Here is a 22,680-nt window from a genome sequence, read left to right on the forward strand (position 1 = left end):
TTAAAATGCTTTAAGTGAAGGAAGTGGAAAAAGAAGCTAGAGACCTCCTTTGAAGCCTGCTGCTGTGCTGCACTTCGGTGGTCCTTGTAGTATTAACAGTCTTATGTGAAGGATCTATCACCGAAGCCCTAAGTTTGCACAGTTTTTTACTATCTCTACATTTACTTGGTGGATGCATGGACTGAAATCAATGCAGGACATGTTTCTGTAATGATTCCCCGTTCTGAAGTGCCTCAGAGATTTTTATGCTGAGGGCTGCAACAAAGGTCACTTCCAGCTTGTCAGTTTACTGAATCCCCTTTGTAAACTAGCATCTGAGTAAACTGAATCACGTTTTGAGATGACAGAGTATTTCATGTATAGAAGTTCAGTATAATAGTTTTAAGTTCAGCTGCTTTGATAATTTCCAGAAATGGAAGATATAACAAGAAGAGGTACTGTAGAGGTAAGATTCTAAGCGTACTTCCTTTTGGTACTGAAAGTAAATATCTTGGTTAATACAAAATAAATTCTGTATCTGATGTAGTGCTAGTATTTCCTAGGGTAAATATGTGAAAAAAATCACTCTGTGCATTGCTGATGCATTAGGTATGAAAAAGAACTACAGAATCTTGACTCTTCACCAGAAGTGTCATAATATCCAGGACAGTTGTTTGAATTCCAGTGTTAATGCTTTTCATTTTCATAAAATGTGGCGGTTTATTGAGGTTGATGGTATTGTATTAAATGCAAAATAGGCTTCTTAGATATGAAGTGCCCTCTTTGCCGGCAGCATACTCCTAGTCTTTTCCCATCCAGAAATTTCTGTGGTGATTCTCCTTTCACCTTGGTTTGTTACGAGAACTTCAGTGTGGGACAACCATAACCCTTCTTTTCCAGCAAATTTTTGGTTTTCCTTTCTTCTGCGTTTCTTGGCAATGCAAAGGAGTTTTAATGAGAAGAATAATGCTTTAAAGCTTCTCCAACAGGTTTAAAGTTGGTAATCAGGCATTTATTTGGCTATTACTTCAGTGAATAGGGACAGTGAAACTGAATTACATGCTTCCTAGACTCCACAGAGAGCCATGAAAATCAGAAAAGTTTAGAGCAACCATGAGGGTTATATTACAGATTAACAGGACCCCAGAATATAGAAACAGAATGTCTGGAACCATTTTTCCCCCACTGCGTAGTCTTCTGTTTCAGCATTTCAAACAGAGGCATGGAGTAAATGTAATCAGGATTCTTAAAGTGTGTAGAAGTAAGTGAATGAATCAAGTATGACACTGATGTACCTCAGTTTTAAATCACAAATGTTTTAAATCAGCTGAATTTGATATCTTGCATGTTTATAATATACATATGAACAAAACTATATGTATATGTGAAAAAAAAATTTGACTATCAGGAGTATTTAATGACATTATCTCTCATATGACATTAACTGTTTTTGAAATCTATTCTGATCTTTTACTTCAAGTTGCAAAGCAGATGCAGCAGATAGACCTTCCCTTCTTCTTCCACTCCTGCTCCCTCTTCTACTCCCCAACTCTTTAGCATGCATATTGCAAATGAAAAACAGCAGAGCAGAAGCCTGGAAAATATACCGATCCATTACCCATGCATATTTCATGAATTTGGCTAATTTCCTGCAGTTATGACTTAATTAGGTAATTATTTCACTCTGTCATTGAATGTAGTTTCTTAGTTCTTCCTTTTGTGACAAATGAATATCCTTTCTATTACTATGTAAATACAAAAAAATCAATTAAATTGTCCGTGAAAATGGGCCATATGAGTGCTTTCCAACTACTGGTCACGTTGGGGGTGCGAACAACTTACTTTGGATGGGTCTAGTATCCTTGGGACACCTACTGTGTCGTCACTATTTAGTTTGGAAAGGGAGACACACTTTTTACAAATCAGCCTTCTGATATTCTTTGTTGCTTTCCAGACTAAATCATGCCAATCTTCTCTGTAGAAGACATGATCTTTCTTTCATTTTATAAATTTAGTTTTGACTTTAAGATACATTCTGAATTCTGAAGCCTTGTATGATCAAACTCTCTCTACCACTGCTGAGCTTCTGCCTTCCCTCCTCATGTGACTTTTGGCAAGACTCAAATATATCAAGTCTGTGTAAGTTTAATGAAGATTATAACTATTTGGAAAAGAAAATTCTTCTTGATGTTCTTCCCCATATCCTCTTCCGGATAAAATCCCCATATCCTCTTCCTGACTCCTTGATAAAAATCAAGGAGTCAGAAAAGTCATGGGGTTAAAGCTCAGCTGAGCAATTAGGAAACTGAAGGTCCTGTGATGATGTGGATCATGATAATATTGGAGGGGACATGTACTTATTATGGTGAGGTGACCATACTGCAGCTTATGCTTGATTTGCTTCCAGGATATCTTATTTTGTACAGTGAATATGTGACATCAAAATTAGTGTTTCAGGAAAGTTGTCATGACATAGCCTACTTCTCAGTTTCCTAGACCATATGTTAATAGTTTCTCAGAGATAAGATATCCTATCCTGGAACCTTTGAGTTTTAACGTGGAGTTAAATTTGGGGGAAGAAGGTCATATTTAATGTCAAAATTTTCCTAGCATAATGATTTATTCACTTAGTTTTAGTGTAGATAGATGATTAAAAAGGGCTTCCAGAGTCTTGAAAGTATTTTCAGAGAACTTGAAAGAAAACAGGTAGTATTGTGCACAAATTCTTACTACTTTGAAAACTACACAACTTTAAAGAACATTTAATTCCAGCCTGTGTTTTGGTGCTTTTTCAGATAACAGTTAGTATCCATGAATGGCCAAAAGCGTCAGAACTATTGGTGTGATTTCAAATGGATAACTTTAATTAGGCACTAGCTCTTAAAGGTCAATATCTTTTATTCCAGGGTCTAGCTGTGTGGCACACATACAGTGCAATGATTTCTCTCTAAATATCAAGGCTTAATAAAGGGGAAAAAGCAAGGGTCATATCCTGCTTACCTGACTCACGAAGACAGTTCTATTGACTTCTGCAGAACTGTTTGCAAGCGTTAGACAAGCAGAATTTGTCTCCTGCTTCTGTGTCTTTCCTTCAGCCTCTTCTCTGTTTCGCCCTGCATAGTTGCTGTGTTCACATGTACAAAATAAAAATGGTCAGTGTTATGGTCAGTTTAATGCTGAAACTGACCCACTAAAGTAAAGGACCTCTTTAAGTGACCAAACTTTTTTTTCCCCATGTAATAATCCCATACCAATTGCTCTTTTACTCCATATAAATAAAAATCTTACAAAGATTCAGTGAGGAAGGTTTTAGCTGGAAGAAAAATACCGTATCTTAGAGGCTTTTTAATATGAGATTTAGCTTGTTGCAGTCGGCAGGTAGGTTTGAAGGAGATGTTTTCAATAGGAGCTTAGCAGAGAGATGAAGGGCTTTGTGTCCCTGTGTTTCTACCACATCCATTAATACATCATTTTTGAACAGTATATTTTTAAATGAACAGTATATTTACCTTATGTTAATAGTAGCAGAAAAAGCAAACAAACTCAAGATCATCATGTTGAGATAAAACACCAGTCTTCTCAACCAGACAGAAAAGCATTGCAGAATAACCACATCTCCCTTCAAGCCCTCATGAAAGTATGCAGCTTCTCCTGCAAAAAGAAAGATTAAAAAATACATGCGTTCTGCTTGGTACACCATCAAATCCTGGTAGCTGTTCAAAAATGGCATGTTCTCGGTTGTTTCCTATCCTTTATCCTGTATAAAGTCTATTACTCGCCGCCACCACCCACTTTTCTCACTTTTCCAGCTCCCTCCATAGATCTGAATACTGCCTGTTGGCTTCAAGTCTGATCTGATTTTGCTCAACCTTTCACTCAGTGAATCAATCAATCAAGTAATGTTCTTATTTTGGGATGTTAATGTTCAGCTTTCTGTGGCAGTGACTTAAGACACTGTGACAATTCTATTTAGCTTATGGTAAATATTTCAGCAGGAAAAAAAAATCTCTTGCCTTGCAGCTTAATAAACTGTCACAGCAGATGCAGCTGTGTAAAATGGATTTGAAATCCTCTTTATTTCTCTTAAAATATTTTCATTTCTGGCTTTACATTGTTCCTTGGTTGTTTAAAGCTTCTTTGGATTTCTAACACCTCTGTTAATATTAGGACATCTCAGTCACAAAACTAATCAATACAGTCTAAATGGCTTTGGTTTTCATTCTGAAACTAACATAGAGCTTGAAGTGGCCAGTGGGACCTTCTAAATCCTGCCTAATTGCATGTTCCCCTAAGTGAGGTCATATAAACCTCTAGAGGAAGTCTGAGGACGGCAGTCACAGGGCATTTTCAAAAGGGAACCACTAAAATATTAATTATCTGATCATGAAAATTTTTACTTGTGGTCATTTTTCAGTTTTAACTACCAACTGCAAGGATAATTTGAGCAATGATGATTATGGTGCTAAATGGCAAGTTGAATCTCATTAGGCATTAATTAATGGGAGAGTACAGCTTTGGATGCAGACACATCAACATTGCATACAGCAAACTCTGGAGCATATTTAAATAGTTCCAATATGCATGAGAAATTGTAATTCTCTGACATTTTACGCTTTTCTGAAAAACAGTCCATGTGATGCTGAAGAAGTGGTAAAAGGTGAGGTGTTGGCCAGCATACAGCTACTGGTGGCATTGAATTAATAAGGAAAGAGGAAAAAACTTAGTAAGAGCAACGTTAGGTAAAAAGAGAGTTTAGGGCTGTCAAAAGTAAAAATATTCTTTAAAGTGTTGCAAGAAGTTGTGGTAGGAGAAAAAGGAAAATGTGTCCCTCTTTCAAAATGAGGTGGGAATTTTCTGAGGAAGTATTTTTAAGACTGACAGTAACTATGAAACGGATGATATAAAAATGAAACTGGCTTTTATGCACAGAATGAAAGCTGCAGATAGTCCAGGTCTATGAATAATGGGGAAGGTGGACACTAATTAGTGATGAGGAAAAGTATAGGGCCTCAATCCATTTGTCATTTAAACTTCTTGGAGCATCCTATTCCAAGGTCTCATGAAAGTGTACTATAGTATTTCTTAAAGATAACGTTATGATAACTGACTTAAGTAGTTTATTGAGAGTAGTCAGAAATGCTGGTGTCATGTTGTCCTTCTTGAGCCGTCCTAAAATTTGGAAATTCATACGCTTCTCTACAGGTTTTCAGTTGAAAATGACTTGTTGTTTTGAAGGACATAAATGGAAAAAAGAGAAAAGTTCAGAAAATTGGGCTGATGTAACACTGAGATTTTAAAATGATAAATGTTTCAAAATTAAAATTCTTATGGGAATCTACTATGTGCAGTAGATAGTTGAAGCAGAAAACTATTTTTGGCTTGTTGATTTTTGTTCTAGCATATTTGTCTTATGTCTAGGTGTCCTGCATGGTATATCACAAGATTGAACACACAGTATTAGAACTCTGCAGGAAGCAAAAATTTGTGATAGCATTAGTGATAGCTACAAGAAACAAATAGGGCTGTATGATAATGATAAAGGGCTGTTCAGCATGGTAAATAGTGTTCACAGTATATCTGCTGCCTGCTTTGAACAAAGGTTCATAAGCTTCATAGTTTAGGACTGTTCTGGTAAAATTTGGAGGAGGAGAGCAAGATAGTGAGGTGCTCTTAAGAAACTTCCAAGTGTTCCAACCATAAAAGGTGGTCTCAGAGAAGACTACAGAAAGGTTTTTGAAAATGCAACAGATGGAGAACTGGTGGGGGAAGAAGAGGGCGGCTTCTCAGTAGCATGTACGGGAAACAGTTACAGAAGAAGATCAATTCATATTTAATTCAGAGAGAAGAGAAAGCCATTGAAGAAAACAGAGCTGACATGGTACATGCACTCAGTCAAGAAAATGGACTTTTTGTGTAGGGTTTTGGGTGACTATCCCAGGTGTAAAATGGAATAGGTCAAGGTTGACTGGAAAAGATAGAAATATAGAAGACAGAAGGTCGAGGTGCTAATTTCATCTGTCTGGACACAACAGAAAGGTTTCATTTTAGAGACTTTCTGTAGGAAGATGTGGTGAGACTAAAATATCTCAAAGATGTGAGGACTGGTGAGAGATCCACATCAAAGTTAGTACCTGGGTTTTGGATTTGAATTACAGACAAGATGTTAATGGTCTTTATAAAGACTGAAAAATGAATTGGGGCAGCATGGTGAAAATTAAATGCTTTGGTTTGTTTATATTGCCTGTAAACTTATACCTGAAAACCCACAAAGACATATCAACCCGAAGTTAGAAAACACAGTGGAAAACTCTGCTTGAATAAAGGCAAGGTTTTGTGCAAATTATAAGGCAATGAAAATCCTTTTCTTCTGTTATTTTGTGTTCCCTTAAAGTGGCAGTAATGGTCATCTGTGGAGTTAATCCCATAAGGTATGCTACAGCTGGCACACCCACATTTTTACAGAGATCTCAGTTTTGGAGAGGCAATGTAAGGAGCACATGTGAGTGAGAGTGTTACTTGAGCTTCCTTAGATCTATGCTTTGATTTTTAGCTTCTGTCAAATATTCAGGAAACCAGCTGTCTCAAGCATTTTCAAATACAGTGATAGATGGGAAAATATTGCATAAAATAAGGAATAACTGTAAAAGTTTGCCATAGAAAATACTGAAGGATATCTGAGATTTCCTTGACAGCTATTACTTTTTCTGGCTATCTACAGATTAATTGGGATACACAGGATCAGAAGTCAACATGTTTTTGCATTAGGAAATTGTTTTCTGGAAATTTAAATTCTTCAAAAGGTCATATAGGCAGAGTGTGAATGTCAGCATGGAATTGCATGACTTATGAACTCGAGGTAAACCACTGTTAGGTTGCTTTCAAAGGAAATAGTCCAGAAACTTCTAGGATTTAAATCAGCAGTGGGTTCATGCCAGTTTATTCCAGCTAGGGGTCAAGATTATTGAAAACCTAAAAATGTGAAAAACTTGAACAGACCTTTTTTTTTCAGGTTATAAATACAGTTGTTTTGGCAAGTTCACTTAAACAGAAGTTTTTCCCAGTGTGAGAGGAGTAAACAATCTGTTGAACTGTCAAGGATGATGCCCTGTGCTGTCACTGTCTGCAGGTATATGTTGTTCCTTATGATGTTATAGAGACAGCCAGAAAAAAAAAAATACAGCTTTCATCTTATATTGAATGAGTCAAAACTAAAAACTGGGAACTGACAGTTCTAGGCTTACCGTGTGGCTGTAACGCCTCCGATCTCTCCTCTGTTAAGGTGCAGTTTCAATCACTTCGGAACATGTCAGATGTGCAAAGCTGTGAAAGAGACAAGTTTTTTTTTGTTTGTTTTTTGTTCTTTTTTTAAAGACTATTGAACAGCAGATGTGTAATGACATCTAACTACTTGATAGGAGCTGCCGTAGTAATGTCGTCGCCATATGTATGAACATAAAAGCAGCAAATCCCAGGGACACGATATAGCCTGAAATTCTTAACCTTAAAGTTGTAGATGGATTGCTGTTTACTTTCAAAGGAGGGCCAGGCAATTCTTTTTTCTTTTTAAAAAACACCCACATTCAAGAAGTGCAAAACGCAAACAAAATAAGACGGAAACAGCTGTTTCTCATCCGGGGCGGATACGACGACAATCTCTCCCCACAGTCAGGCCCGGGAGAGATGTTTGCTGGAATAAATTATTCCTTCTCTGGGATACCAGAGGGCAAGGTCTGTCTCTGCAGTGCTCCTCGGTGCCAAGGCGGCCGGGGCCGCCAGGGCAGAGCGGCCATGCTGGGTGCAGGCGCCTCCCGGAACCTTCCGGAAGGTGCTGCCCCCGCTGCCTCCCGCCTTCGCGGTGGGTTTCACACAGGGTTTGAGGAGGCTCTCTGCGCGCTGGGATCCGGTGCACCCCGTTAGCCGGCCGACAGGGCTGGCAGGGGCGGCTCCGCGGAGAGCGGCCTCCTCCGCTGACCGCTGAGGGAGCAGATGCCCTGCCCGAGCGTGTCGCTGCTGCTGAGGGAGGGGTTTGGCGGGCAGGTTATTTCGTCCCTTGTCCCCAGAGGAAGCAGCCAGCGTTAAGCTCCTCGTCAGCAGAACGAGGCACGTGTTGTCGCCAGGGGTGGAAGGAACAGGCATTATACAGCCATCTCCAGGCGAAACAGTTCACGTTTACTTTAGCTAAATTGTACGTGACACCAATCGAAACCCCGGATTCGGGTGATATGAATATGAATTTACGCAGCGCTTGTAAACATCTTGATCCAACATTAGCGCCATGAAACTGAAAAACACTTTAAAGATATACTTGATGACAGCCTACTGTAAGCTAGACCTGAATGTGCTGCAGCCTAACACAGAGCTGTAGTAATTGACTTGGCTGTAATTATACATCTGTTACTGAATGTAAAGCACTGCATTGATTTTTGATCACCCAACCAACTCCACACCTCTTCTCTTGCTGCTTCCCCAGGAAAAAGAAAAGAGAGAAAGAAAGGAAAATTCCCTTGTGAACGTGTTGTAGATATTCCAAACCATCGGACCACGAGACCCGTTCGTGTGCTATGCAGTTAGCGGTGTCCCTTTCCAAGATGTGCTATAAGTAATATTTCTGTTCTAAATGGTGTTGACTGGCTACAGCTTGCATGGGTTGTGCTTGCTTTTCAGTCAGCCCGGGAACATTCCGACCCCTTTAACGCGGGATGTATACGATAATGATATCACAGGCCATGAACTTATTTTCACCGTGCATGTCCTACTGTCTTAAAATAATTTCTAATGTAAAACTATCAAAGTTTATGCTAGAAGCTCCACATTAAAACCATGTACGTTATTATACATGTACACCTTGCACGTTATTATAGTTAATCTTATAGTTAAAGTCTATAATCTTTTATTAAAGCTTTTTCATTTTGATATGACAGCCTAAAGGACATTTTTAAAATTGAAAATGGGTCTAATATATAACAGACCTTGTTCAGGACTTGATCAAACCCCTATTCCTTGTTTGTGCTATTGGCTTTTTTTGTCCATCGTTCAGTAGGGACGAAGGCAGTCACTGCTACTTACGGTAAGCTCTAGTTGATTTCATTTTGGGCTTCTAATACGCTACAGTGTTGCAATATTTCAGCTACAAACACTGCAAATGTCTGTTTACCTAAAATAAAAAAAAAAATCCACTGGCAGTGTCAAAAATCATACGATAAATGAAATAAATGAAATATTAAAAGTCAACCTTTACATTTGACTTGAAGATTTCTTAAAAATTAAGTGTGTGTTTTTTGTTTTTGTTTTTTTTTTAAGTATCTATTTTGGAGGATGTGAGTCCAGAGACACAACTTGTTCTGGCAGTATCCATTTAAATGAACAAATTTCAGTTGTAAACTAGCAACATAGCTATGCATAAAGTTAACAGTAAGAACAGGAATATACTTTAATAGGACTGTTCTCATGCTTCAGGTCTGAAATGCCTTGCTGATTTGCATTGGTGGATTAGAACCCCATCGATTCCAGGTAACTGTCCAATGTTCAGATAATTTAATAAAAGCAATGTTTGATTAAGCTGTGGATATGTTGCCACAAGACATTTGTGGATGCTAACACTTTACACTGTTTCAAGAGGAGACTAGAAAAGTTCATAGAAGAGAAATCCAGTTGGCAGTTACAACATCCATAGAAAACTTTGATTTATGTAATCTGTCCCTGAAATGTTTATAAATTGTGAGAGTACTCAAGGAAGTATCAAATGTATTTCTCTTGATTTTTGTATTCTCATATTCCTTTTGACTTTGCTATTCTTGAATACAGGTTCTTGAGTTAGCAAGGCCTTTGGAGTGACTCTCTACAGCCATTTGTATAATCTGAAATTATATATATTACATATTTTCCATATTGTGTGTTTTTTAATAATCCATCCTTATTAAAATATGCTTATGTAGTAATATGGACAGCAGTAATATATCAATAATTTTGAATTATATTTATATAATTGCTTGTGCTGCTATTAAAGCTGTAATGCCTTTCACTAGAGTCTGCAATTTGAGGACATGCAATTCAGTGCAAGAACCCAGAGAGACAGCATGCCACTGTGCCCAGAGCTGGATCATAAATATTTAAATGGAATGGAGTGAAGAGTACATACTTATATCAAGGCATGTAACAGTTTGCACATTTAACATCAAAAATCTGTATCATTTGTTCAGCCCGTGGTGGAATCCAGGAGCTTCTGGAACCAAGTATAGTATTTTTGGGTAACCAAAACTATTTTGTCTTCCTGTCCCAGCATAACTGATACCCATTCTCCTCTATTGAATCATTGATAAACTTACTGTTGAAATGGAGTAGTGAGAGAGTCCCAGATGTTTGCTTCCAGTGTGACTTAATTAATGGTACTGTGGTCAGAGAGTCCTTTCAATTTCTGAATGTGAAGCTGCTTGTCATGTTGTTTCATTGAAAGTTAGCCTGTACTTTATCACTGCAGCACTATCCACACTTGTCTAGATTTGCAAAGCAAAGTGCTGGAAAATTGGAGTCTAATTCTACCACCTTCGATCAGATTGCTGTACTCAAAATGGTAAATGGTGGTGCCTTACTCTCTTGAAAGAGCTATAGAATCAATAAGAGTATTTTGTGACTAAGGTACCATTCAATACAAGGATCTGTTTAATGCATGCAAAATCAGACTTTTGAGTTCTTTTTTTATACATACATATGAAAAATGAGATTTTCCATTATACCGCTTGTTCTGGTAGACATACCTGCTTTCCATATGCTTGCATGTGTTGAACCTTATTGGGCTACATGCTGGCTCTGATCATTTCATGCAATGTAAATTTAATTTAGGAAGGAAGAGCGCTCAAGTAATGCAGCAGGACTTTAATCAATGTGTGGATCATGCCTAGAATTCATGAAAGTGCTGGAAAGGTGACCTCTCAGGTGTTGTGCTGTTTTCTGTACTCATCCTTGATGCAGGAGGTGTGAAGAGGGGCATGACAGTGTACTTTGGCTGTGCTTATTTGATATACAGTCCTCTAGGGACTATAGCTAGCTGATACATGCTAGTGTCCTTCAGTCTAATCTAAATAAAGTCAGGGCTCAGAGTGTTATAGAGAGATAAGGAACAGCTGCAGTTTCCTCTGATAACTTTCCACTTAGCCATTATTGTGCCAGGAGAAGCTCTGCACAGCTGAAACCCCAAATCTTTCTTTTACGGAATCTGAAGAAGTTTGATTAACATTTTTAAAATGGAAGGAAGGATGAGAGTGGTCCCTCTTGCAGAATTTTTGAGCTGTGTTGAAAGCAGAATTTACAGGAATTGTCACAAGAGCTTGTGCCTACTGTATTTCTGCTCCGTTTGGCATAGCTAGCAGATTCACGTATGTAGCTTAAACTTTACATGTTTTACCAGGATCAGCCTCTAAACTCTCTAGAGTTCATCCATTGCCACTTTTTTATGACGACTTATTTCTAATGATTTATTTCTGTATGTAAAAAAAATCCTTCTCACTGGATACATGATTCTAACCTTACCACTGATTGGAATTTCAGTCCAAAATAAATGTGGACAATTACAACACTTATTACCAGTCTTGTCAGTTATATAATCTTGTATCTCATAGTGTAGGTCAAAAACAGAATGCTTTTGAGTTAGACGGATTTCATATCGCATTAATTTATAGCACAAGCAGCATTACTCAATATGGCCTGACACAGCCCTGCAAATTGTTTCATAGCGCATCACTTTCTTTTGGATCAGATATCTATTTTCAAATTGCGTAGAGGGTACTTCATCTAAATTTATTGCACTGGGGACAAGTAAGTCAGACGTTTTCATGACTGTACTGGCTGCATGTCTCTGCCTACTGGTTTAGAAGATGCGTAAATTAATTTGCCATTATTAATGCTATCTTGAGAGACTAAACATCATTTCATTCTAGTAAAAACATTACAAGCAGTTTGTTGCATCAGAGTAATCCATTAGACAGAACAAGACAAGTAACCTGTTCTTAGAATAATTTCATTCTTCAGGTCACCTATAACTTTATTTGCATGAATTGCATTGTTTGACTTTTAATTAAATGCTGATTATTGTAAGACTATGCTATACAACATAATTTTCTCAATGTCAAGCACATTTTCAGCACACAGCATGTAAGTGGAACAAAAATGCTTCAGAAACAAAAGTCAGCCACTCAAAGCTGGCCAAACTTTTGTCTTTTTTCACAGGGTCAATGCCTAAACCATTCCTACGAAACAAAATTCCTACAAAATAGTTTCCCTTTAAATTCACACATGCAACTGAACCACGTTTATCTTTTTACTTTGAATTTGCATTGATATTCTGATAATATGAAATTTTACTGTCTGGCATACCTCTTCATTTTTCCATTTAGATCATTAAGCATCTGCTTAATATTCTAAAAAGCACTCTTATTTATCAATTACTTAAAATTTTACTCAACCTAAGTTTACAGATTGCATTCACTCTTGTACTGTAGCTTGCACGTTCTGTTATTTTCCTAGTATTTTTATTGGAATTATTTTTTAGCTCTTCTCTTCCAAAATTAACAGAAAGTATTTTGCATGATAAACTTGGACTCACCTATTATGTATTGCTTGGGTTTAGAGACCAACTGCTTTCACAGACATTTAAAATCTAATTTTAGTTGTGGACGGATTAGTTAGCACTTTGAAAGAATCCCTCAAAACCTCATGCATATCCTGGAAGATAAAAAAGTAAGAGATGATTTTTCAGGTTTATTGAAGTATACTTAAGAATGTTTTTCTTGTTGAATTTCGCTGAAAAAATGGGTCATAGTTTGAATAGATGACTGCATTGTTAAATTAATATAGCTTTCATCAAATCCTAGTAAGAGTGTTAAAGTAAATAAAAATGGTACAAACATCTAGACAGAGGTAGTGGCATTGTGCTGTGGCAACAAAGGTCTAATGACATAAGCAAAATAGGTTTTTAAATAGCATTAGTACTTTTTTCTTAGACCAGCTGATATAGCTGCAAACTTATACCATCTTTCATTACCTGGGGAAGAATTCCTGTGCCTGAATGCTTGCTAATTTTGCCCATGACAGCATTTAGCCTAATACAATACATTCAGCTCTACCTAAAAATCTATTTTGGACTAAATAGCTACAGAACATGGTCGTACATAGGTATTCTGATGTCAATAAATACCACTGTTTTATCTTTATTTTATATGTTATAGTTGGTTTAGTTGATTCCACAGAGGTGGAACTGCAGGTATTTCCTCTACATACGTTGACTGATGGATGCATAGATAGGCTTTGGCATATTAAGAGCACTGTATGTGCAGATTTTTTTTTTTGGTTTAGGATATCCTTTTCTGTATTACGAAAAGATATTTTTTCTCTTTATTTGCCTTCTTTATCTTTTAGTTGGTAGTCTGGCATTAGACAGGTAGGTTGTCTGCCAGTGATTTTAAACATTTTGAGCATATTTTGTTCTTTTTCACATCTTGGATTTATATATTCAGCTTTGATCCTCATTACATACTTACATATTTGCCTAGGGAATGTTTGAGATTTAATATAGTCTGTTCCTGTTTTTGGATCTTACAATTTGCTTTTATGAGAAGATAGCGGCAGAAATTCCGTTCAGTGCTGAAGAGCTCCAGTATTGAAATTCTGGCTACTTGAAGGTACAACTTGCATTTATTGTAAATATAGAACGTTGGATAGGATGGTGTGGTGTAAATGTTTTACTGACGTCTCTTTTGGATAGATGTATCAAAAATTCATAAGCAGCAAAGCCATGAATGAGTTATGTAGGTCATCTCAGTGAGTTCCTTTGTAAAATGTAGTCATGCTTTTGTGTATACCCCAAATATTATGAAAGAAAATAACCTGATTATGAATGGATTTAGGGATTTTTGGTTGCTGTTTTTTTATCTGGGCAGTTGCACAGACAGGTTTCCTTAGTAACATGAATCTATTTGTTCTAGTCTCAGAGGGTGAAAACAATTTTAATTTGCTAAATTCAAGAAACCCTTTAAAATAACAAGACTTTCCTATGAATAACAATATAACTATTAATTAGATTTGATATCTTAGAGCTGTCTGTGCTTGAACGTCAAAGTTTTGGGGCCCACTGAGAGTGCCTGAAACCTGTACTGCTCTCTGGAATGAACTACCTACTGTCTATTATGTATTAGAGTGTAAATGTGTAATTTGCCCAGGAATGAATGTTTTTGAGTTGGAGTATAATGCTTTTCATGCTGAAAAGTGAGGATATTCTATGGCTTTTGTTTTTAATTAAGAAAAACACTAGAGAAAGATATATGGGTTATAATATGGATAACATGGACTTCACTGTGGGCTATACAAACTAGGCTACTATCACCTCCGGTTAGTAATTGAGAGAAACCAATGGTGCCCCTGCTACAATGCTACAAGTATTCCCTGGACTGAGCTTGGAGAGGTCTATAGAAGGTGCAGACAGTTTTAAGTAGCAGTCTGTCTTTTTTCTGAGATCCTTAATCTCAATATCCTTCTCATCGTTGCTCCTTAGCAAAAAGATAGATTTCCTATATTTGAAGATGTGCTGACTGAAACCTACTTGATCATATCCCATACAGAGGGAAGAATAACCCAATATATTTTTAGGCTGGAATTTCAGTTTAGAGGAAGGAAGGTTGAATCTTGTCTCTTGGAGGTATTTTCAAGAGGTTGCTTTTTGAAGCTACTTACGTGTCAGTCTAAGACAAATGCAGTTGTTTCACTTTGCAATGTTTTGCATCTTCCTGTGAAGCATCAACTTCCAACTAGTGTCAAACATGTGAGAATGGCTTAGTGAAATCAGTGCTTTGCTCCTGTACGCAGTGCTGGTGAGTGAATAGTACATGACAAAGGTTAATTTTCTTAAGCATATGTCAATCAGATATATACTTAGGACTGACATTGTGCTATTGAGGTAGGAAAGTATCATTATAGCTTTTGAAATTAGAAAAATTTATATGAGTTGCTGAAGCACACAAGGAAGACCACATGAGAACTCTTCTTGAGGAACAGCATTTTAGGGGTGGATAAATGGAGCAAAATACTACCTAAAAATTGATTGTTCTCTTCACCTAAAATAATAATGTTGTTGCTGAATTCTGTGAGCCAGATCATACTCCTAAACTGTTTCACTGAAATTATATTGTAGTTCGGTTAAAGAGCTATGGATAAAACAGAGGAACCATATTCTGAGTTCCAAGGTGCCAATGCAACAGTTGGTATTTGATTTCATACTTCACCCTGCCTTCTTTCTCCTTCTTCAATGGAGGAAAGAAAGCAGAAATCTCCATTGAGAATACCTCTTCCATTAGACAGTTCTTTTGTGGTAAAAGGCTGATATGGCAAGCCTCTCACTGTCTGCCATGTTACTGCTTTGTCTGCTGCTTTCCAGTTATTCTTGGCGACAGAGAACAATACCTTATAGCGTAAGGCAGAAGCCCTGAGTTGGCTCAGGACCAGTTTTAAAATTCTGAGAATGTGAAGGTGGGTTAAAGTGTCAGCCTCTCCTTTCCTGCCTTGGCATACAGTCCCTCTTCCCTGTACACAAAGTATTGAACTTGTTCATCAAGCAGGATTTCCACGGCTCCAAGCTTTAATTCATAACTACAAAAATTATATGCATTTAAATTATCTGTGGGACATTTTAGGACTAAAAGCTTTTTTTGTTGCCTACATGTAACAAATATGACAAACCCCTATTATTCTATCAAAAAGTCACAATTTAAATTATTCTACATGCAGCATAATGCTTTCCTGAGTTGTTCCTAATGAAAGTCGGGTTTATGAGATAATATGCTATTATTGGCTGGTTTCTAGCTGCTTTGTATGCTTTATACATTTGACAGCTCAAGAAGAAGCAATTCATTTACTCAGAAACTGCTTCCTCATAAGCAAGCTAGAGCATGCCCACAGCCATATATAGAAGTGCGCTAGTGGATGGATAATGTTTCAGTGGTTATGTTTTTAAAAAGTACACTTTGTTAAATACTGATTGCTAGGTATAAAAACAAGCATTTTATGGATAGAACGGGACTTGCTTTTCTTTCTTAATACTTATCCTGATTTCTGCGTATGGTAGTCAGGGCTAATTCTGACACCAAATAGGGAGAAAGATGGAGAGGTGATTTCTTGGCTGAAAAACAGTTGTGGCAATACAGGAACAGAGGGAAAGGCTCCAATGTTCCTTACACAGTGAGCAGCATTTTGCTTGACAGGGTGCACCACTTATTTAATTGAGACTACACTGAGTCAAGATAAATTACATTTCAGCAGGATAAATTACCTTGCACAGAGATTCATGCTACTTAGGCTTGGGTGCTCAGGCTAGATCATTTAAAGCAAGGTTAAGTATTATGTGTAAATTGGTTTGCATTCTATGGCATAGACATCTGCTAGGAACGCATCTGTGCTTATTTTGTAAGCTCCTTAAAGAACTGCACTGTAATCTTTTAACCGTGCTCTTCAAGTGAAAGCAAATGAAAATCTCATAGCCTTTCATTATAGCCAAGGTTTTGGGGGTGGGTTTCACTTTTTGGTACTGACATTTTGGTACTTCTAAGCATACTTACCCTGGAAGGTTAAAGCAAGTAGGGATGTAGAAGTATGGCATGAAACATGCAGTAGCTTCCTACATTGTTCCATTAGAATATCTGCATTTACAGTAACATGGAAAGGCTAACTGAGTTAGTCATACCTTTAAACAAAGCTTTCAACCATGTGTGTTGGGAAGTGGTACTTAATGACATTTTAGTGACAACTTGAGTTTTATGTGACCATAGTACAGCAGTAAAAGCAAGTATTTACTAAATGCTGGAAGCAGAATTGGTATCAGAATGAGAGCCAGACAGAAAGATGGTGCTTCTTAGCCTCTTTGTGTACTGAAGACTAGTTTTCATTTCTCTTTCGATGTTGATGCTGGTTGGGAAGATGCTGCTGCCTTGTATACTCAGATGTTTCTGGTTTATTGCGTTCTCTGGGAGTGAAACTTTCGATTTTTACAGGAACAAGACTAGAATCAGAATATACCCAAGGGCTTCCTGAAGATTAGGTATTTTGTACCCCAGATTTTCCTCCCAAACAATCTAAATAATAGTTTTAAAACTTTGCAATATGCTATTATGAGGTTTTGTTGTAGTTCCCGAGGGGTGAAGGAAGACTTCAGAGAAGGTAAACTTGTCAAGTAAAACCTGGGAAAAAACTCTGCTGCGATTTAAGAAAGAGGGGTGTATGCACATAAGCACTCATTCAAAGACAGAAATTTCAAAAGATCTGTAAATAAAATAAAGATTCAATATCTTTCATATAAAATTGCTTCGAGAGCTATCTTTCTGCTTGTCTCTGTTCTCAGCAGTGTTTCCTCTCAGAGTGAAATTCATCTCAGTAGCAAAATCTAGGGCAAGGCTTTCTCCCTAATGTGGGGCTTATGTGGACCTTATGTGGGGATTTGCTGACTTGTATGGCAGGTATTGTTACTTATCTTGGGCCCCAAGGCAATTTTCTGTAAACTGGTCTTGCACATAGCACAGTTGGGACAGGCTAGGTCAAGGCTCAGCAGGCATGTCTGACCTAACATTTAAGAAGTCTGGAGGTTTCAGTACACCTTTGAAGGTGTTATTAAGGAATTAAGCTCTATGCTGAAATGACCTGTAAGAGAAGGAGAAGAATTATCTTTCTTTCAATAGCCCTCTTTCTGTGGGAAGCAGATTTCATCTGCTTATTATTCTTATACTTCAGCTCTTCAGAATTTGAGTATCTGAGCTTCTATCAGTGAGTGAACTTCATCATTGCTGTATGGTAGGCATTAGAAGGAGTTACGCTTATTGATTATGAATTGTTTCAGAATCAGCTGTAAGCGGCAAGGTTCTACATTAACATATTATTTAACTGGGTACACTAAAAAGCACATTAAAAAGTCTTAGTGACTGAATAGAAGACGTTAATAAAATCAGTTTGAGCACACAAGGAAAAAACAGCAAAAATACTTAAATCAAATTTAATTACTGTAATTATTTAAAATAATAGAACAAATAGTTTAAATGCATGAATATTCCATGTGTATCTTTAAAAGGAACAAAACTGAAGGAAAAGTATTTGCTATGTGTCAAAGGATGTTGAAAAGTAATTCAGTCAATCTGTAGTCTTTCTGTAAATTTGGAAATATATATTTTGCATACCAGAGTAAAACTGTAAGAGAATGTTAGGGTAGAGAAATAGAATATCAAGTTTTCAAATGCCAGAATGCAGGATATCCATGCAAACTTTATTCAAATCCTCAGTTCATATGCAGTTGGAAAGGGTTTAATTACAAGATCACATAGAGGGTTTTTCTCCCCGCAGGACCCCTCCCTGCCTTTATACACTGTGTATATGCATTGTGTACACACACGCACACACACACTGTTTATGTATGCACTTATACACAGATGTATGGTGTTCAACATTGCTTTGTAGTGGATCATATGGTACATGGCCCTAAGCCTTATTTACCCTGCCATCCAAACCCCACAGAGTACAAAATTGCTGATTTCCTTGTGTGCGCCTTTGTTAAATGCTTTAGCTGTAGCATTGAACTGCTTCACAAACCCTAAGGAATTTGTCGTCACAGCAATCTTTTAAGCGTTTCCTTATTTCCTGTTTAATAGGAGTCCTGATTAATATCAGTTTTTTAGTACAAAACAGAAGAACAAAATTTTAAAGAGGAATTTTTCACTAATTTTGGGTGTCACACTTGGTCCAGTTTTTCATTGGTCTTATATTCATATAATGCTTCCATATAGTACTTTCTGAATTCAAAGCTCAGTTCCTATTATTTTGAGTAATCAGTGCATCAGTCACCATTTCTGGTTTAGGAAATCCTAGAGCTGCAAATCACCAGATTCTAGAAAATTTTTACACCATATGCTTGCTTTATTCTTATATTCTATCTGCAGCATCAACTATTGGTCAGTACTAGGGTCACTGGAGAGAAGGTACTGGGATAGAAAGTGCTTTTAGACTGATTCATTCACAGTGCTTGGCCTGTCTTTTTGTGCTGAAAGAGAATGGATCTTTTTGGCTGAGGAGCAGAGAAGGGGAGGAGGGGAAGGAAAGGATCACAGTGTATGTGCATGTCATGCAATGCAGAGCTCAAGGGATTGTACTGCTTATGCCTAATGGATCTAAGCTGGGTTGCAGAGTACGCATTTATTTTATTTCTTGCCTTTTGGGGTGCTTTTCTTTTCCAGTCTTAACATTTAACATAATTATTTAGTGTGAAATTTCCCACTGTTTTTTTTAAGTAAACAGAGGAAAGAAAAATTCTATTATGTGGAACCAGACTGGCCTCATGTGGGACCTTGAATTATATAGCACTGCTTGATCCAACTCAGCAACTTGGCAAGCTATTATTTGTTTTAGGTAGACTAACTACTACAGAGAGAGGCCATTGGATTTCAAATTACACGATTACAGCAGAGGAATGTTGGGACTCATATCCATCTGTATAGACACGGTGGGCTTTCATCATGCATTTTTTAAGATAAGACGTCCCAATTAAAAAAACAACATAAGTCAATATCAGCATTGTAATTGATGTTTTTGTTAGATGGATGAGAATTGGTGCATCTCAATACTTAGTTATCAGTTTGAATATTCAGAGTGAATATTTTTAGCAGGGATTGGGGATTTGTCTGGGAAGCACATTATTCAGTACTTTCTGAAAGGAAATGTAAAATAATTCTGATGTTATTTACAGAGGAAACTAAGACTGGTAGAATAGTAAGTACTAATGTACATAACTCACTGAGCAAATGCAAAACCATGCATTGAGGAACAAAGGATTCGGATTGTTTCTACAGAATGGGGCTTTGTATTGTGGAAAGCAAAGACTCCAACTTATGCAACTTTAAAGTGGAGTGAGTTTACATAACCTGTATGATTTATGTGATCTAAGCTAGAACTTAGTTAAAAAAAGAAAGAAGACTGACCAGCCATTGTCGTTGTCCATGCATACTCATCCGTAAGTTATACTGTTTCTTTAGAGACATAAACACTCACCTCATCACTATACAATTGTATGCAAAAAAGTATCATAAATGAAAATTAATATTCAAAGTCAATCAGGTGCCAAGCTATGGCTGCCATGTCTTAGCACTATCTGGAATATAACTAAGATGACACTGGTGTAAGTAAACATAGAGCAGCATGTGCATTAAATTTGTGCTGTTTTGGAGTTAGAATTACTGCATTTCTAAACTCTGTTGACATCACCTTGACCTCATCTCCTATTTCTAGGACTATCTTCTGGAAGTTTCTGGGAGCTATTCCAAGTCCTTCTGTGCTACCCTAAGAATTTTAGCAGAACTGTAAGGAATGAAGCCAAACTCCTGCAGCCCTCAGGGACACTCTTTGCTTTCTGGGCAGCTGCACTGAGTCCATTAGAATGACCACTATTTCCAGTAATTGGATGATTATCTATCTATTGCAAGTACTGTGTCTGTGACCTCCACCTACATTGAATTTTAATAATGGACAATGATACACACAGGAATTGCTCGAAACAAATCTAACCCAGAAGAGCAGTTATTGTGGCCGCGCATCTCGAGGAAATTTGGTTTGTGTGAATTTAGAAAAGTATACTAGTGGGACTACAGTGGTGGATGAAATGTGCGTAGTTGCTGAATGTCTCAGGAGTGTCTAGCGCACCTTTGTAATGTCATCTGCAGCACAATCACAGAATCATGTTGGTTGGAAGGGACCTCTGGAGGTCATCAAGTCCAACCTCTGACTCGAAGCAGGCCCAGTTAGAGCAGCTTGCTCAGGGCCATGTCTAGTTCAGTGCTGAGTATCTCCAAGACTGGAGACTCCCCAGCCTCTCTGGTCAGCCTAGTCCTCACATGGTACTCTCACATGGTATTTTCTTAAGAAAAAGAATAATGATTCCTTGAACCTTGTATAAGCGAATAGCTTTTCACTGACCTATGTATGAAAAATATGAATTAGACAAATAATGCCATTAAAACATTTGCAGTCCTGAGGGACTGCAACAGTGAACTGAAATAAAAAGTTTTCCAAACAGTACCTACAGTCTGGTCACTAGAGATTTCTTGCCTGATGAGCTTATAAATGGGACACTGCACTTGTTTGACCTGTGATGAATGTTTCATTGGATGAGGATCCATGGATTGTTTCCAAGAGATTTGCAAAAAGCAATTAGGAAAAGCATAAGAAATTAATATATGTATGGGAAAAATTCTTGACAGCATCTCCAGCTTCACTGGAGAATTTTCCAGATTGCAGATTAAAAGAGTTGAAAAGCATTCAGCTAGAGAGATGTGAACAGGGAAGATTCCTGGTTGGTGTTAGTTGTTACAGACCCCTTGAAGGCTTTTGACAATTTACATTACCTGCAGATCTTCCCTAAATGTTTGTAATGATCTCTAGCTTTTCTTCCTTCCTGAATCACAGAATCATTCCTAAATCATTTCTTTAAAAAGGAAAACATCTCTGATGTCTCTGTTTCTTATTAGAAGAGATGGTCCATGGAAAATCTTGAAAAAGTAGGAAGATGTGTGCAGACAGTAGAAAGTAAATAACCGGTAATAATAAGGGATTTCCATGTTAAAGCTCAATCCTAAAATTAAGTTTGTCTATATAGGACATCAAGAACATTATATTATGTGCTGCTTGAAATACAAAACACTCCTTTGCATTGTACAGTTAAATGGATACATAATTTATGTGTATGACTTCCCTATTGAAAAGTGAGTCTGTGGAAGATTACATAAAGTAGTGTTTATTCTACCCTGCTTTAAGCCTGATGACAGCTAAATGCAGTAGAAAGGTTACTTTGATTTGCTCTGGAAACTAAGCTGGCCTCACCTTGCCATGAGGCAAGAATTCTTAGGTGGTGCTTGTTACCTCATTACAGCTGCCTTGAATCAAGCAGTGCCTCAGTTAGACTTGAGGATTATTCACATGATTAGTCTGTTCAAAAAGTGTTTCTATATTGGGTGAAATATTACCCTGTTCAATAAAGAGGCATCTAATCCTCTGCATTTGTTGCTGGTGAAACCTTATGACCTATTATTTTTCTTTAAAACAAGCAACAACAAAAAAAATCCCCACCTGCAGAGGGTATGTCATGAGCTGCTCTTAAAAAAAATGTAGAAATAGTTACAACTAAATTCAACCTCTGCATATAAAACATGTAGTTTTTGTCTTTAAACTTAATGCTTGTACATTGTTAGATGCTCTAATTACATGTATTTGATGGTCTTCTGGTACAAAATGCATGACTGTTGTGCTTTCATGCATTTATATTATGCTGCCAGTTAATAATACTTACCAGTAGGAAGTCATGATAAAATGCATTCAAGACCTCTTTGATCTTTGTCCTCTCTCGTGAATAGTTGTGAATGTTTTTGATGTCCCTCTGTTTATTGCTTACTCACATAGCTAGATAAAAGATAGAATCAATAGTTTAGAATCTCCTATCAGGTTTTGCTGAAATGTTTATTGTTGGTTCTTGCTCTTTTCTCAATTTGCATGTTCTGTTTAGCGTCACCAGTTCTCCCTTTTGATACTGATTAGTTTATTTCTACTTCAAAAATAGTGTTCCGTTTATCTTTCTGCAAGGTCTTGCTCTTCCTTGTCTGACATTAAAAAATGAAATTGCAGGATTAAGATGAGAAC

At 37.2% G+C, this 22,680-nt stretch overlaps 1 long non-coding RNA gene across 1 annotated transcript; it reads right to left on the reverse strand.

Moving 5' to 3' along the window:
* Nucleotides 1-3,007: 3,007 nt before the first annotated feature.
* LOC104153414 (uncharacterized) lies at nucleotides 3,008-7,301 on the reverse strand. The gene is made up of 3 exons (XR_696244.2): nucleotides 7,221-7,301; nucleotides 3,489-3,630; nucleotides 3,008-3,103 (listed from the first exon to the last, which is right to left on the reverse strand). It is a non-coding gene; the product is annotated as an uncharacterized lncRNA (long non-coding RNA).
* Nucleotides 7,302-22,680: the final 15,379 nt, after the last annotated feature.

The sequence above is a fragment of the Struthio camelus genome, chromosome 4 (assembly GCF_040807025.1).
Source record: "Struthio camelus isolate bStrCam1 chromosome 4, bStrCam1.hap1, whole genome shotgun sequence".
Taxonomy (NCBI): Eukaryota; Metazoa; Chordata; class Aves; order Struthioniformes; family Struthionidae; genus Struthio; species Struthio camelus.